Source organism: Gymnoscopelus microlampas, assembly GCF_963454915.1.
Source record: "Gymnoscopelus microlampas genome assembly, chromosome: 19".
Classification (NCBI taxonomy): Eukaryota; Metazoa; Chordata; class Actinopteri; order Myctophiformes; family Myctophidae; genus Gymnoscopelus; species Gymnoscopelus microlampas.
In genome coordinates this window covers 48,109,562-48,125,913 of record NC_139956.1, presented here as the reverse complement: position 1 = coordinate 48,125,913, position 16,352 = coordinate 48,109,562, and the positions used below count along the sequence as shown (strand labels likewise).

The window sequence follows — 16,352 nt, the reverse complement described above, 5'->3', positions numbered from 1 at the left end:
AAGATACATCAAGCGTCCAGCCGTTAGAGGTGTCCTCCTACTATTGGTGGATAGTGATGATTACGTCGTCGTCAGATGAGGATGATGATGGTAGATGATGAAGATGATGAAGATGGTGTGACAGTTTATCTTTGAACAACAGCGTCCACATGTCTCGGACAACATGTTGGCCTCGGGTCTGACCTGTCACTGGTCAGTGATGACTTCAGTGGCGCTGAAGGAATTGTTAGCGCAGAGAACATCGAGATACAGTGTTCTTAAAACAACTGATAGCCACAGAACAGGCCTGTAACTACTTTGACCTTGCATAGACAGAGAAATAGCAGAATAGTACATGACAGAGTTTAAGCCAATATGAGCAGCTATTATATTAATTTGACATTTAAAGCAGGTTTAGGGCACTAGACAAATTATGATCAATCAAAATAACTCCATCAAGCCTACATCTTATCATGATTTGGATAGGGTCAAAGGGCAAGCTGATCAAGTCTTGTACCTTGTGACATTATTCAAACCAAATCAGACACAGACAAACCTTACAGTGACTAGGTAAGGACACAGAGATTTCAAATGACTTAGGGGCAAAAATAAATGGTTAGTTATTCAGATAACATACACATTTTTACTTCTTCAAAAGGACTGTATAATTTATTCAGATATTAATTCAAAATTGTACTTCTTCAAAAGGACTGTATATAATGGTTATTTATTCAATTAGGAAGCAAAACATGGTTATATTTCATGACATTTTAAGACACCACACAACAAAGTTTTCCCCTTGCAATTTGCAAATAACTTTATTATAATTCAAAAAAATCTCAGCTAATGTACTGTCCCAACAAACCTTTTCAAAACATGTTTAGATTAATCAATTTTCAGCACCGTTAATGACATTGGCAGCTTAGAGATAGAGTGAGAGACAACTGGCCAGTCTGACAATTTCAAATTGAAATCTGACAAGACACCTACGTGTCCGATCCGATTCTGTGCATGTCCAGGAATAGAAAAGTTACCCTCCTCGTTTTGAAGCTGCGGTCCAGTGCTTTATTTAACAAGTTGACCTGTAGGTCCAAGTATTTGAAAAATGGAACGGTACACTCCTGATACCTGTATTTATTACATCATTTTACACTTTATTTAGGGAAAAACTCACGTGGAATGGTCTTAAAACTCAAGAAATACTTCCCGCTTGCATCATGTAGGCATGGGGGCATCAAACATCTATCCAAGACATTGGTTGAAATCTGTAAGATAGATGGAAATCAAATTTACTGTTTGGCATGAGACCTACAGTTGACTATAGTATGAAACAGAGTTTAAAACAGTTTGGAATAAAATTAAAGTTTTAGCCCTGTATGTCACAATTAGCAGGTATTGTGACATTATTGTTGTCCAGGAATTGGATTAATGGAGTGGCTTACATTCTCGTTCTAAAATGAAACAAAGACAAACAAAGCATTAAACATTTAAATCGAATCATTCATCAAACTCCCCTCTATTTGACACCGATATATCTGTAATATAGTGTGTGTCAGAGGATGAATCTGTTGATGAGAAAGAAAAAAAAATCAAACTGAAAATCAAAAGAAAAAAATGAAAAAAAATTCATTTTTTTTTTTTTTTTTTTTTAAAGTTATAATTAAAATATTTAAAATTAAAATATAACAATGAAAAATAAGGAATAAACATCTTTGTTCTGAAGAGTATATTAGAGTTAGGTAAAGTACACCAAAATAAATGGAAATTAATTTTTTTCCAAAAAGAGCAGATCTACCAGCTCAAAAAAATCTTAAGTTAAAATGATAAAATATTTTCAAAACTTTTAAAATAATTCAAAATGACTTTATAATAAACTTAATATTATAGTTAATTTTTTCCAATATTGATATTAGAACATATTGAGTCTTATTAGGGTTAATTTAACTGAGATGGGTTATACATTGAATGAAGTTGAACAATGGAGGCTGTAGGGGCAATCGTTGCTAAGCAACGTGGCAGTTAGGATTACGAGAACTAACACTTCCTGTAAGGAATTATGGGTACTGAAGTTTTAGAGACCAGAGTGGTAAACTAATTTTAACTGACTGGAGAATGACTGAAATTTGGACTAAGATTGTTAGAGAACGAGCAAGACAGACAAACGCGCATTCAAACATTCACGCATGCCTGCATAGCTGAATCGCTCACACACAGAAAAGAGAGAAAGATAAACAGAGAACTTTCACCTTACGCTCTCTCACTCCCTTGCACTCACACACTGGCGGATCCACACAGAGAGAGAGAGAGATAGAGAGAACAAAAAAACAACCGTTCATTAATACACACAGACATACCGAACATACATATTTCAGCGACAAACTAAATTTGGAATGAGAAATATTTTACTGACTGGGTTCAGTATTAGGCTACTTATTAGTTTAAATTATAAAAAATATTTAAAAGAATTTAAAACTTGGAATTTTCAAACTTAGGATTAAGGCAAAATATATTCACTGGTTCAAAGGAATATAAAATGTATTATTAAGGCATTTAAAACTTATTGTTTAAAGCTCAACATATTAAATGGATGGATGATTTAACCTACAGTGGTCAAAATAAAACCGGTCTGTGTTCAATATATATAACTTTGACTGGTGACAGAAGAAATCAGAGAAAAAATATATATATATTTAACAAACCATATAAGACAAAACAAACAAACAAAAAAATGTACTGACAAAGTAAGTAAAACACAAACTTCAAACGGACTCGGGCCGATGCAGAAGTTTCTGAATTACAAGGGAGGCAACCTGGCAATGCCGTACGGGAGTATGCAGCTGCCTATTAATGTTTTGTACTCGCGGACTGGGGCCGATGGGTGGTACTAACATAGAAATACAACTGCATACAAATGTGTTACCTGTAGCTAACAGGTAATATGAGGCCAGGGGAAGAGCAACACTGAAGTACCCTTGAACAGCTGATTTGAGACCCGATAAGGCGGACGTTTTATGCCTGTCTATCTAAGGCTAGAACAGTAGACTAGAACATTAACCCACATACAGCCGATAGGCAGTGTGTAAAGGGGTGGCAGGGGTTAATCTTAGGTCAAATATCAGTATAGAAGGAAAAATGAGTACATTATGACAAACCTGAAATAGTATATATTCATGTAGGCACCACACAGACAACCCCCTCCCACCTAGTGTAAAACTATTATTAGATAAATCTAATCGAACCGAACACCAATGACGTGATAAAGTGGTAATTCGAGGTACAAAAAAATTAATCCATATGTTTATATATATGGTCACGAATACATCGAAACACCCAAGTTTGGATTGTGGGTTATTTCTAGATGCATTTACATAAATATATATATAAATAAAGACAAATAACTGTAAGTAACAGCTGATAGCCAAACATCAGTGTAAAAAAACGTTGAGGATGGATGTGTCTGGTGGTGATCAATATATACAATGGACAAGCCAGAAAATAAAACAACATAAATAAAGACCACTGTATTCTAAATAAGAGGATAATTTATGAGACATTCAGGGAATGTCCTCCCAGGTGATAAAACATTTTGACTTGACTGACTCCCTGGCGGAGCTGTGTTAAACAGTAATTTAAAAACAGGCTGATAATCTATGAGACAAATCGTTCGGTAAAGACAATAAAATAAAATAAAAGGTATACTCAGCAGATCAAGGTTCACAGGGAGAAGTTACGTGGAGATCCCAATCACTGGACCATGGTAAAATAAAATAAAAATATATACATACCGAATCAATGGTTCGGGGATCCTGACTCCGATGGCTGGACCATGTGGAATTTGAGACATGTGGAGAGTCAAAGGGCAAGTCCAAAGGTCCAGCGATCGCGTCCAGGTCCAAAACAAAATAAATAAAATAAAAAATGTGATACTGTTCAAAGATAACCTTCATCTGAATAGAAGTGATACATCGTTACACCCAAGGCTGGTTCGTTTGATACGTATTAAAACAGGGGAAGCCAGGGGAAGAGAGTCTGACCGTACAGTTCCGGTCAATAGCTCAGTTCCCCTCGTCCACCCTGTTTCAACCATATCCGGCTCGAAGGACCAATTGATAAAGTAGGTTTTTTCCTTATCACCCATATGTATAGATACCAATGCAGGGCGAAACATCACATCAGTATGTATACAAAGTACCAGTAACTTTCAAAGGCGACAAAGAAAAACCAGACTCAGGACACAGGCAGCCATGGATGTAATGAAAGTATATTATTCAGACAGAGAGAGAATAATGGAAGGTTACAGTATCAGCAGGTTCACGCATCATCGGTCGTCGCCTCTCTCCGCCGTTAAACAGAGAAAGCACTGGACTTTAACAGCGTCCAGTAACATAAACATATGACATCATTGAAGATACATCAAGCGTCCAGCCGTTAGAGGTGTCCTCCTACTATTGGTGGATAGTGATGATTACGTCGTCGTCAGATGAGGATGATGATGGTAGATGATGAAGATGATGAAGATGGTGTGACAGTTTATCTTTGAACAACAGCGTCCACATGTCTCGGACAACATGTTGGCCTCGGGTCTGACCTGTCACTGGTCAGTGATGACTTCAGTGGCGCTGAAGGAATTGTTAGCGCAGAGAACATCGAGATACAGTGTTCTTAAAACAACTGATAGCCACAGAACAGGCCTGTAACTACTTTGACCTTGCATAGACAGAGAAATAGCAGAATAGTACATGACAGAGTTTAAGCCAATATGAGCAGCTATTATATTAATTTGACATTTAAAGCAGGTTTAGGGCACTAGACAAATTATGATCAATCAAAATAACTCCATCAGTTTATGTCAAGAATAGGAGTCAGTTTTCTACCTTTTCTACCTTTTTCCTTTAATTATGAAAACAGAAAAAAGCTTGGAACAAATATATAAATTAGGGATGGTTATTGGTTAGTTATCTCATAAGCCTGGAGTGACTTTTTTTGGGATGACGTCATTTCTGCTAGCATCATTCTCTCGCAGTCAAGGGATCATTCATAGGTTGGGGAAGAGTGCCCTCTAGCGTAAATTATTTTAAAAAAATGTTTAAAGATTGGCATAGATCTACGTCAATGGCTGTCAACGGTTGGATTTGAAATGATGTAGATCTACGTCAATGGCAGGGAGTGTGTTAATAAGAATAGCATTGTTAATACTTGTGTTAGATGATTAGACCCTAATAAGCTGTAAGTGTTAATATTAGTATATCGTAAACACATTTATTGTTATGTTATAATCATGTGTTAATAAGGCTATATACTGTAAGTCTTTCTTAACACAGTATCAGAGCGGTCAGCCCAGCCGACATTTTCAATTATCTTTGTTCAGGAAGCTCTGAGAAGCCTCCCCTTCCCTGACTTTTCCTAAATATTCCATTGAAATGGGCTTGATATTCTTTTTTTTATTTTATTATTTTAGTAGATTCTCCACTGGCCGACTTTTTATGACTTAATGACTTTCACCCCTCACTAGGCTTGCTAGTTGCGTAAAATACGGAATCGTCCCGTAATTGAAAACTAAAAGACGCGTTCCGTATTGAACTGATACGGGACGCACTTTGTCCCGTATTTGCAAGTCGGGGAATCAATATGAATGACAGGCCGATTTATTTGCCGTCCTGTCTCTTCTCTGTGTGAGTGAGAGCTCAGAGCGGGTGTCAATCAGTGTTGCCAAGTATAGTGAGAGAAATGAGCCAGCCGACCTACAAGATCAAGCCAAAAAACAAGCCAAAAACAAGCCAAATTTTGTTCCAGGGAAGTTGCGGGAAATAAGCAGACTTGGCAACGCTGGCTATGAAGCCATTGTCTGGGAGTGCGCTCAGCAGCTCATTGGCTCATTACTCATAACACGACCAATGAGAGTTTCACGTTGCTAGGATACGTTGTGCCAAGCGCTGCCTGTGACATGGTTCAGTCAGTCGCTGCACCGTCCACCGCGCTGTTTCAAAATGTCTACACCGCGTCCTCTAAAGAGAAGACGCCTCCAAAAGTACAGACGTGAGTGGGAAGAGGCAAACCCTTGGCTTGACAGCTTCAGTGGAGACAGCATGCCTCAGGAGAACAACATTCCAAAAAATATAAGAACCCAAAAGGACCCAAGCACAAGTGTCACAGTTCTTCATGACTAAAACATCTCCTCAGATCGATTCGGTATGGGATATTACATCTTATTTATCTGGTTGTGTTTTTTAGCAAGATGTCAGTATTTCTATTTACCTGCCCTGGCAGCCTACATATTGGCTGCTGATGTGGGCATAGTGTAGGCTATTTCAGTAGACTAATATGGTTGATTGTTTATTAATGTTGAGTTTTTAAAGTCTAATAAATAAACTTTATTTAATATATGTTAATCAATATAATTAAATAGTGTGCCCATTTAAAGAATAACTTATATATATTAATCAATATAATCAAATAGTGTGCCCATTTAAAGAATAACTCTTATATATATTAATCAATATAATTAAATAGTGTGCCCATTTAAAGAATAACTCTTATATATATTAATCAATATAATTAAATAGTGTGCCCATTTAAAGAATAACTCTTATGTTGTTATGCTCATCTGGAAAACGGAATTCTTCATAATATAATTAATATAAATTTCATAGATTTCTTTATTTTGATTTCATAGATTTCTATGCATTTCAGGAGTTTGGGGGCTGGCTCCCCCAAAATAATTAAATAACCCTAACAACCCTAACCCTAAAACCGAACTAAAGTATCAGAATACACTCCCAAATCCATGCAAAACCCTAAAAATGTTCGACTCTCCCGACGCGCACTCCCGGCGTGTCCCGTATTTCCATTTCTGAAAGTTGGCAAACCTACCCCTCACTCTGTCCCTCAGAGGCATAGTCAGGTTCACTATGTGTTCTTGTTCAAAATTTGTGGAGATTAGCAAAACAATACTTTATTTTTATCTTCAGAACATGGGGAATCCAAAAATCTATGTTTGCATTTGCACAGACACCTGCATGTCCGCCATATTGGACGTTCAAAATGGCCACCATAAAATACATAATTTGTGATATCTTGGCTTCTAAACAACATAGAAAGTTAATTAAATATACTAATCCAATGTTTTCTGGGTCAAGGAATCCAATAGAGACCTAAAGGATTGTGCACAGGGACTTGCAGTAGCGCCACATAGGGGATGGCCAGTGAAATTCAGGTTTACTATGTTAAAAAATATATTTTCGTTAAAAAGTTTGGATTAGAAAAATATACACTTTTGGAATCTTCAGAGCATGAGGAATCCAAAAATCCTTGTTTGCATTTGCACAGATACCTGCATGGCCCACCATATTGTTCAATATGGACGACCTAAAATATATAGCCTAATTTGTGCTATCTTGGATTCTAGACAACCAACCTTAGTTAATATGTTTCCAGGTCAAGGAGTCCAATAAAGACCTCAATGTAGTTATTATATAAAAGCAAGAAAACAAATGTAAATGGAAAGTATAGTCTTTATATTTGTGTAATATCAACACATCATTGACTTTATTACACCACAGGTTTACAGATGTAAAGAAATGGGTGAAAAACTCCATTGTTTCTGTTGTTTTCAAAGAGAAGAAAAGAAAAGAAGAGGGCGGGGAGAGCAAGGAGAACAATCTATCAGTAATAGAAAACATGTCAAGGATATACAAATGGCATAAACCAACAGATACAGTATGTACATGAGATTAGACATAAGGTGCAAGGTGGTGACACTTTGGTAGGTCTACACTAGCAGCAGGTATGTACATGAGATTACACATTAACTTGCAAAAACAGTATTGACAAGTTATAAGATTGAACTATATACAATAATATCATCTATCATTCTTTTACGGCCCTTCATCACTGTTAGGAGGGTCATTTTCAGCATTACAGTCTGCGTCGTTTTCGCAGTCACTTCCAAACAAAGTTCTGTGCAAGTTGTGTCTCCTGCATGAACATCTCTGGGTTGTACAATGGGTTTTGCACTGACATCTGACCAACTCTACAATGGCCTGTGGTGCAGGAGGAACCTTTGTGGTAGTAGGTAGTATCTCACCATGGCTCCATGTTTGAGTGGGTCAAAAAGACTCTGCCACGTCACAGTGGCTTGGCACCACACCCTACTTTGATCATGCACACGTTCAATGTTCTCCTCAAGGGCACCAACGGTAGGAGGCAACTTGCTGCTTTATGCCAGATGTTTGCAAAACAGATACCACCTTAGGTCAGGAATGTTTGTTATATGGATGCCCCTTGGGCAGTACATCATACAAAGTTGGCCAATGCATCATTCACCTCCTGTGTTAGGTCGCCTTCCTCTGTTAGTTTCTGTTAGTGGTCAGATGTCAGTGCAAAACCCATTGGACAACCCAGAGAAGGTCATGCAGGGGACACAACTTTGTTTGCACAGAACTTTGTTTGTGTGGAAGTGACTGCGAAAACGACACAGACTGTCTGTAATGCTGAAAATGACACCCCAGACAGTGATGACGAGCTGTAAAAGAATATTCCTGAATGATAGATCTAGTAGATATTGTATGTATATAGTTCAATCGTTCATACTGTTTTTGCACCTTAATGTCTATATCATACCTGCTGCTAATGTAGACCTACCAAAGTGTCACCACCTTGCACCTTGTGGCTTTTTTCCCCCTAATTTTTATCGCTCGATTCTGTAACCCCTTTTTCACCCGGTGCCAATTAGCTAAGTGATCCTGGGCACTACACTCCCCCACCAGCCTAGGGAGGCCAAGGCCGAGCTCATGCCTCCTTCAATGCATGAGAGCCAACTGACCTTCTTGTCACCTGACAGGGGGGAGTTTCCCTGGTTGGACGTAGCGTGTGGAAGGAACACGTTATTCCAACCAGTTCCCTTCCCCTCCATCAGGCGCCCCGGCTGACCAGGGGGAGGAAGTATAGTGACCAGGATTACTACATGTTTTTGTGAGGGTATTAACTACCCTAGGAGACACGGGAGAACATGCAAACTCCACACAGAGTAGGCCCTTTCGCCTTATGTCTAACCTCATGTACATACTGTATCTGTTGGTTTACGCCACTTGTATATCCTTGACATGTGTTCTATTACTGTTAGATCTCCTTGCTCTCCCTGACCCCCCCCTCTTCTTTTCTTTTCTTCTCTTTGAAAACAACAGAAACAAAGGGTTTTTCCACCCATTTCTTTACACCTGTAAACCTGTAAAGTCAATGATGTGTTGATACTACACAACTATAAACACTATGTTTTACATTTACATTTGTTTTCTTGCTTTTCTATAATCCTGAGAACTACATTGAGGTCTGTATTGGACTCCTTGACCTGGAAAATATATTTAATTAAGGTTGGTTGTCTAGAATCCAACGTAGCACAAATTAGACTATATATTTTATGTGGTCCATATTGAACATGCAATATGGCGGCCATGCAGGTATATGTGCAAATGCAAACAAGGATTTTTGGATTCCCCATGCTCGGAAGATTCCAAAAGTGTTATAGTTTTGCTAATCAAAAATTCGTAACAAAAGTATATTTTCTAACATAGTCAACCTGCATTTCCATGGCCATCCCCTAGGGGGCGCTGCTGCAAGTCCCTGTGCACTATCCTTTAGGTCTCTATTGGATTCCTTGGCCCAGAAAACATAGGATTAGCATATTTAATTAACTGTCTATGTCGTCTAGAAGCCAAGGTAGCACAAATTATATATTTTATGGCGGCCATTTTGAACGTCCAATATGGCGGACATGCAGGTGTCTGTGCAAATGCAAACATAGATTTTTGGATTCCCCATGTTCTGAAGATAAAAAAAATGTATAGTTTTGCTAATCTCCACAAATTTTGAACGAAAGTATATTGTTTTACATAGTGAACCTGACTAGCAGAAGGAACGGCACTATTGCGTTAGCATGTAGCTAACGCATCATCACAGACAGTTGAATGCAACATTGCCTTCAGAGGAAAAGTCATGCAGAAAGACATGATGCTGGTTGCTTGTTTCTCTCACAGAACCTGGCGTGTGGCAGATTTTGTGAGAGAGGCCGCACACACCGTTATAACCAAAGTGCCGATTTGTGCTAAACACGTTTTTTGACAGTACTCCTACAGATTTTGTCCAAAAATCCCGCAAATCGGGGACTACTATATAGTCATTAAACGAAACGGTCTTTCAGATTTTTGATATTCCATCCTGATTGGCTACAATTGGCTTCAAAGGTTTGCAGGAGTACTCCGTTGTGTACAAAATGCCTCAAATCCTGAACACAGCGTGCAATTTCCGTGAAATTGTGCACGCACATTCCCATTAGGCCCAGGAAGAAATGCCTCTTGAAACACATGGTGGCACTATAACAGGCCGATTGTGCCCCAAAGTATTCTAGTGCGCCCCAAAGTATTCTCTCCGTTTTATTACAGCAGCAGTATCTATTTTTAAAAGATAAAATAGTATTTTATAAGCTTACTTCCTCGTAATCGCTTCTTGTCAATTTCAGGAACAGTGAATCTGTGATCAAACAGGTGGGCTGTTGAATAAATCTGTGCTCGACCTCATGGTCTACTGGGGAAGATGTGAACACGCATTCAGCCTGGCTTGACCTTGTCACTTCTTCTCAGCCTGGCTTGGCGTTCGTGGAACTGAATAAACCAGTCTGCAAAACCTGGATTTATCTTACATCCAGGATTATTTAATTCTGCCTTTGTGAAACGGGCCCCCGGTTAGTTACCTCAAGCATTTAACTGTACCAAGGACAGAGAAGCTCACCGTTTTTTGCATCTGCTTCATCACCATCACCAACCTGTTGAACACAGTCATGTTATCTCACTCATATCATACCTGAGTGCTATTGAACAATATTGTGTCTTGTATGCTATTGTATACAGTAATTGTTTTCAACCTTAAACCAAAAAAAACGCTGTCCATCTATATGAACATTACTGTGAGTCATCTGTGTGCCTCTCCCACCACACATAAGACAGGACAGTTCACTGTGACAACAAACTTACCGTGGGCAGCAGAGGTAAAGTGGTCTGTGGTGGAGCTCCTGTCAATATAACAACAAACAAAGAAATGTAAGAATGCAGACAAGACAAAATCAACTAGAAATATAGCTGCAAGCAACAATAAGCGGGTTTGAGGGATAAGGCAAAAATAAGACGTAGAAACAGAATAGATTGAACTTGAGACAAAGCAGTCCATGCAATTAACAAATGAGCATTCTCAACAGCTGAGCAAAGGGATTGTGGATAGTACGGAAGGGAGCAATTGGGGTTGAGAACCTCACTCATGGCCACTTCAAACCATGGCCATTGACAGGAATCGAACCCTTTGACCTTTGGGATAGGCTGGCACATTACCAGCACTTTACCGACTGAGCAATTCAATCCACAGACAGACAGCAGTGAGAAAGGAGCACACAAAGATGTTTGTTCTTCCTTTTTTAATAAATGCCATGTCCTTTACAATGTTATTTGGCTAATGAAGGCTTATTTTTTTTACCTACGAACTTCTCTTCGACTGAGATTTTCAGTTAATGGTCCATAGAGTGTGTGTAGAACGTTTCACACAAATTGCTCAAAACTCTGGGCAGAAAAAAACTGGTTTAAGTGTCTTTCAAACTGCTCAAAATGGCAGATCTAAGGGCGGAGCTTACTGGTTGAAGAGAAAGATGTGTTCCTCATGAGTCAAGGCACATGTGTAAGCACGTGTCATGGCTGTCGGCCAAACGAGGCATGACATATGTCTGTTTAAAGTTTGGATTTTCAAACGATTTCTATAGCGCCCTCAGTTGGCCGATTGGAGTAATATTGGTTTCAGTGATATTTGAAGTGACCCTCTACAATACTACGAAGTTTCACAAAAATATGAATATGCATTTATGTGTTAGGGGCAGGAGAGAGAGAGAGAGAGAGAGAGAGAGAGAGAGAGAGACAGAGAGAGAGAGACAGAGAGAGGTTGCTATCTGAAAAGTTGTGAGATTGTAGATCGTCTGTTTTAATAATACATTGAAAATAACTACTCTCAAATAAGCATTTCGTGTTATCTTTAACAATTCCATATGTATTCATTGATACAGTCATGTTGTGTGCAATGCAATTGAAATGAAGTCTGCATGAGGTGGGACTTAAACCTGTGGTTTCAAGGCAGATGGTTTAGCAATCAAGCCATTGGACCAACAGACCTGAAGTGGTGAAAAAGGAAATGTGTAAAACGTTTCGTGCAGATTGCTCAAAGATCCCAGAAAGCTACACATTTTTACTGTTTTTCATATAATTCAAAATGGTGGGAGATCTAAAGGTCAGAGGTCAAAAGAGTGTGAAAGTTGTTAGGCATGAGGACACGCATGTGTGTATCAAAGTGTCATGGCTGTAGGTCAAACAGGGCATGAGTTGTGCCTGTTCAAAGTTGCCATTTTTCAATTGAGTGCTACAGCGCCACCCTTTGGCCAATGGTTGTGAGTTTCGTGCCTTGAACGTTTGGCATAGCCCTCTACCATATTGCCGAGTTTCGTAAAAAGTGACCACGTGGTTACGCAAAAACGAAAAACGGAAGAAAAATAGTGAAAGCCAACAGTTTCAAAGAGGTTTCGAGCCTTACAGGCCTCGAACCCTCAAAAAGTGCTCCTCGGAGCACAGGTCTCGGCAAGGTCAGGTAGGTTGTTGTGGGCCAGCAATGTTCGGAATTCGCCAATCAGGATGGAATATGAAAAATCGGACCGAACCGTCTTGACCACGTGAGTATAGAGAACAGGGGCGTCACTACCGTCACGCAGACAACGCGGTTGCGTTGGGGCCCATGACGTTAGGGGCACATCCCCAACCAGGGAAAAAAAAAAAAAAAAAAATAATTATAAACCTGGGTGGGCCCCTTAACATTGTAAATTTGTAATTGTTAACCAAGGTTGATTTTATGTCGCAACATAATATCTCAAATTCGGACCATGACTGTCACTTGTTAATTTTATGGGAGGAGGGGAGGGGGAGGCCCCGCCCGGCGGGGACAAAGACACCGCCCCGCGGGGACAAAGACACCGGAAGACGGAAGAGTAAGACAGGTGGTCACTCACAGGTGTAAATGGGCTAGAGACACAACAACAACAACATGGAGAAGCAGAAACAAAAAAGCGGTTTTCAGAAGCGTAAATTAAAAGAAGAAGCAGAGAAAAAAAAATGCTAAACTTGGTTTCTTAAAAAAAAAAGAGGACAGTTATGAGCTGGTCGAGGCGGGGGCACAAGAAGAGACAGCAGAGGCTGAGGCACCTGTCTCAAGTAGCAGCTCAGACCCGGTGGCGGTGGATTTGACAGAAGATGAGCCGATTGCCACTGTGACTGCTAGCACCAGCGGGCCAGCTAACCACGGCGATGCAGATGATGGAGCCCGTGATATTGATATGGAGATCCAGGAGATGGAGATGGAGGAAGAAGGGGTTGAAGTTGAAGAGGAGGACATGCCGCCAGAGCGAGTTACAAGTAAATACCCCACTGACTTGGGACATTTCCCTGATAATGTTTGACTCAAAAGTCAAACGTTATATCGTGTCAATGGGGCCATGCAAGCCCACTGGCCCTTTCCCGAGGGATCCCAAACAGGAAAATCTGTCTTTTTCTACTACATGTTACACCCGCAAAACCAAGTCTGGTTTGGAGATACCACGGACTTGGCTATGCTATTCATCCAAGCTAGATGTAGCCTACTGTGAGACCTGTTGGCTCTTTGCAGATCGCTCATTACTAGGTGCTAAGAACAAGACATGGCGAACAAACAAATGGCAGAATTTATCCCACAAAATTCACCTACATGAATCATCTGATATGCGTACCGCCGCTTGTGTGATATATGACCGGTGGCGTTTGCACGGAACGATCGACGAGGACATGGAGAGAGAAATCAGACTGGAGACCAACTTTTGGAGACAGGTACTGGACCGTGTGATAAATGTTACACTTAGTTTAGCAATAACTAACATGCCCTTTCGAGGACACCGGGAATCAATAGGCCAAGCAAACAGTGGGAATTTCCTGGCCATCATTGAGCTCATGGCAAAATATGATGCAGTCCTAAAAGATCTAATAAATCGCCCAGCTCACTCATTGAAGTACCTAAGTCCAGCAATACAAAATGAGATTATTGACATCCTTGGAAAACATGTTAAAATTGACATTCTGGACGAAATTCGAGCAGCCCCATTTTTTTCTGTCATTATGGACACTACCCAAGATATAGCAAAAATAGATCAAATGAGTGAAGTATATAGATATGTCACAATAGAGCGAGACGCTCGCGGTGTTGCCAATAATGTAAAGATGTAATAATAATAATGTAAGTCACAGACTCGTCTGCAGCCGAGCTTACTAATGACATCACATCGGCTATTGAGAGCAACGGATTACACCTGTCAAAGTGCAGAGGGCAGGGGTACGACGGTGCCGCTAACATGAGTGGCATATACTCAGGAGTACAAGCACGGATAGCTGCAAAGGAGCCAACAGCTGTATATGTACACTGTGCTTCTCATAACTTAAATCTGGCCCTTAATGATTCAGTTAAGATACAAGAGATATCAAAGTTTTATGACATTGTAGAGCATGTTTATGTGTTCTTTGGGCACAGTATAAAAAGATGGGCAATGCTCTCAAAGTCTGACCAAACAAATGATAATGATCTCAACATCACACTGAAAAGGATTTGCCCCACATGGTCATCACGTTATGAAGCAGTGGCCTCGTTGAGATATCGCTACAGTGATGTTATGAAAGCATTGACTAAACTGTCACTTACGAGCCCAAAGAAAGATGAGAGAGACGAGGCTATTGCACTGAAAAAACATATTGAGAAATACAACTTCATCTGCACTGTTCTCCAAAGCAAAATTTTGGAACGAACAAACGTTGTCTCAAAACTTCTGCAATCCCAAGACGCAGACCTGGCCACAGCAGTTCAGCTGCTGGACAGCACCATCAAAGATCTGACTGCATTTCGAGCAAGTTTTGAGGATGCCAAGCTGACAGCTGAGGGCCTTTCCGACAAGTGGGGTGTAAGCAAAACGTTTGAAAATATTCGGCAGAGGAAAGTGAAAAGGCACTTTGATGAACTTTGTCAAGACGAACGTTTAGCGGACGCACAGTTATTATCGCGTGCATGTGTTCCAGGCCTTTCTGGATATAGTGATCTCGCAGCTGACCCAGAGATTCACTGGGTTACGATCGACAGTGGACACGTTCAACGTCATTCAGCCTGAAACACTTTGTAATGCAACAGATGATGAACTTGTTCTACAAGCAAACACGCTGGTGGAAAAGTAGAATGACATAACCCTGGACTTTCCGACAACTGGTGTCATTCCGCGGGTGCTTACGAGACAGCATTGCAAAGGTTAAGACCATCCAAGAGCTAACTAAACTTCTTATTGTGGAGAACAACAGCATTAGTTCTAGTTTCGGCGAAGTCTGCACTGTATTGCTGCTTTTCCTAACCATACCAGTCACAGTGGCATCAGCCGAACGTTCCTTCTCGAAATTAAAGCTGATCAAAAGTTATCTGAGGAGTACTATGGGACAGGGACGCCTCAATGGACTGGCCACACTGTCCATCGAGAATACCCGTGCACGCCAGATGGATATAAAGGACATTATAACTGAGTTTGCAGAGCGAAAATCCCGGAAGGTTCACCTATAAGGTAAGCAAAGGCAGAGCCTCTTTCATTTATTTTAATAATCACTAAGAACTTGAATCTGTTGTTGTGGTGCGCTGTCACCAGATTTTCATTTCTTTTTTCTTCTCCTTTTTTTTCTCCTCTCAACCCAGTGACTCTGTCCAAGGTGCTGAAGTGGGCGGGTTTTCAAAAGAAGCTTGTGCAACTTATAGGACATTATTGTGTTATTTGGCACTTTGTACTTGCCATGAAGGACTTTATTATATCTGTGCGAAATTGCGCATTTGAGATTTGAAAAGCACGCTTTGAAAAGCGCATTCAGTGTTTAGTTGAATGTATGGGAGGAAAATGGAGAATTCAAAATAAAATGTAATTATTTGACATTATTATTTTGTTGTTTACTTTATTAAGCATTTCCAATGGCTTTTTTATACTTAGTTTTCTTTGCCCACCGTGGACTTATATATATAGACCGTCTTAGCCCTAACCCTAATCTTAAAATAAGATTTTGTTATTTTAATTAAGCATTTCTAATGACCGTTATATAGATGTTTGACTTTTATGGACGTTTTCTGTGTTTTTCCTTCATTCAGTAGTGTTTGGTCGGTTTCAAAACCGTTGTTTATGTACCCGAAATCCATCCTAAACCCGTTAAAAAAGTATCCGAAACCACTCATAACCGCAAAATTTTCGCGCACGCGCA

General features: G+C 39.9%; 1 protein-coding gene across 1 annotated transcript in view; it reads left to right on the top strand.

Annotated features, from left to right (window-relative positions):
- Positions 1 to 16,352, top strand: part of LOC311035487 (Fc receptor-like protein 5) — a 157,930-nt gene that overhangs the window by 85,179 nt on the left and 56,399 nt on the right. The window lies entirely within an intron of this gene.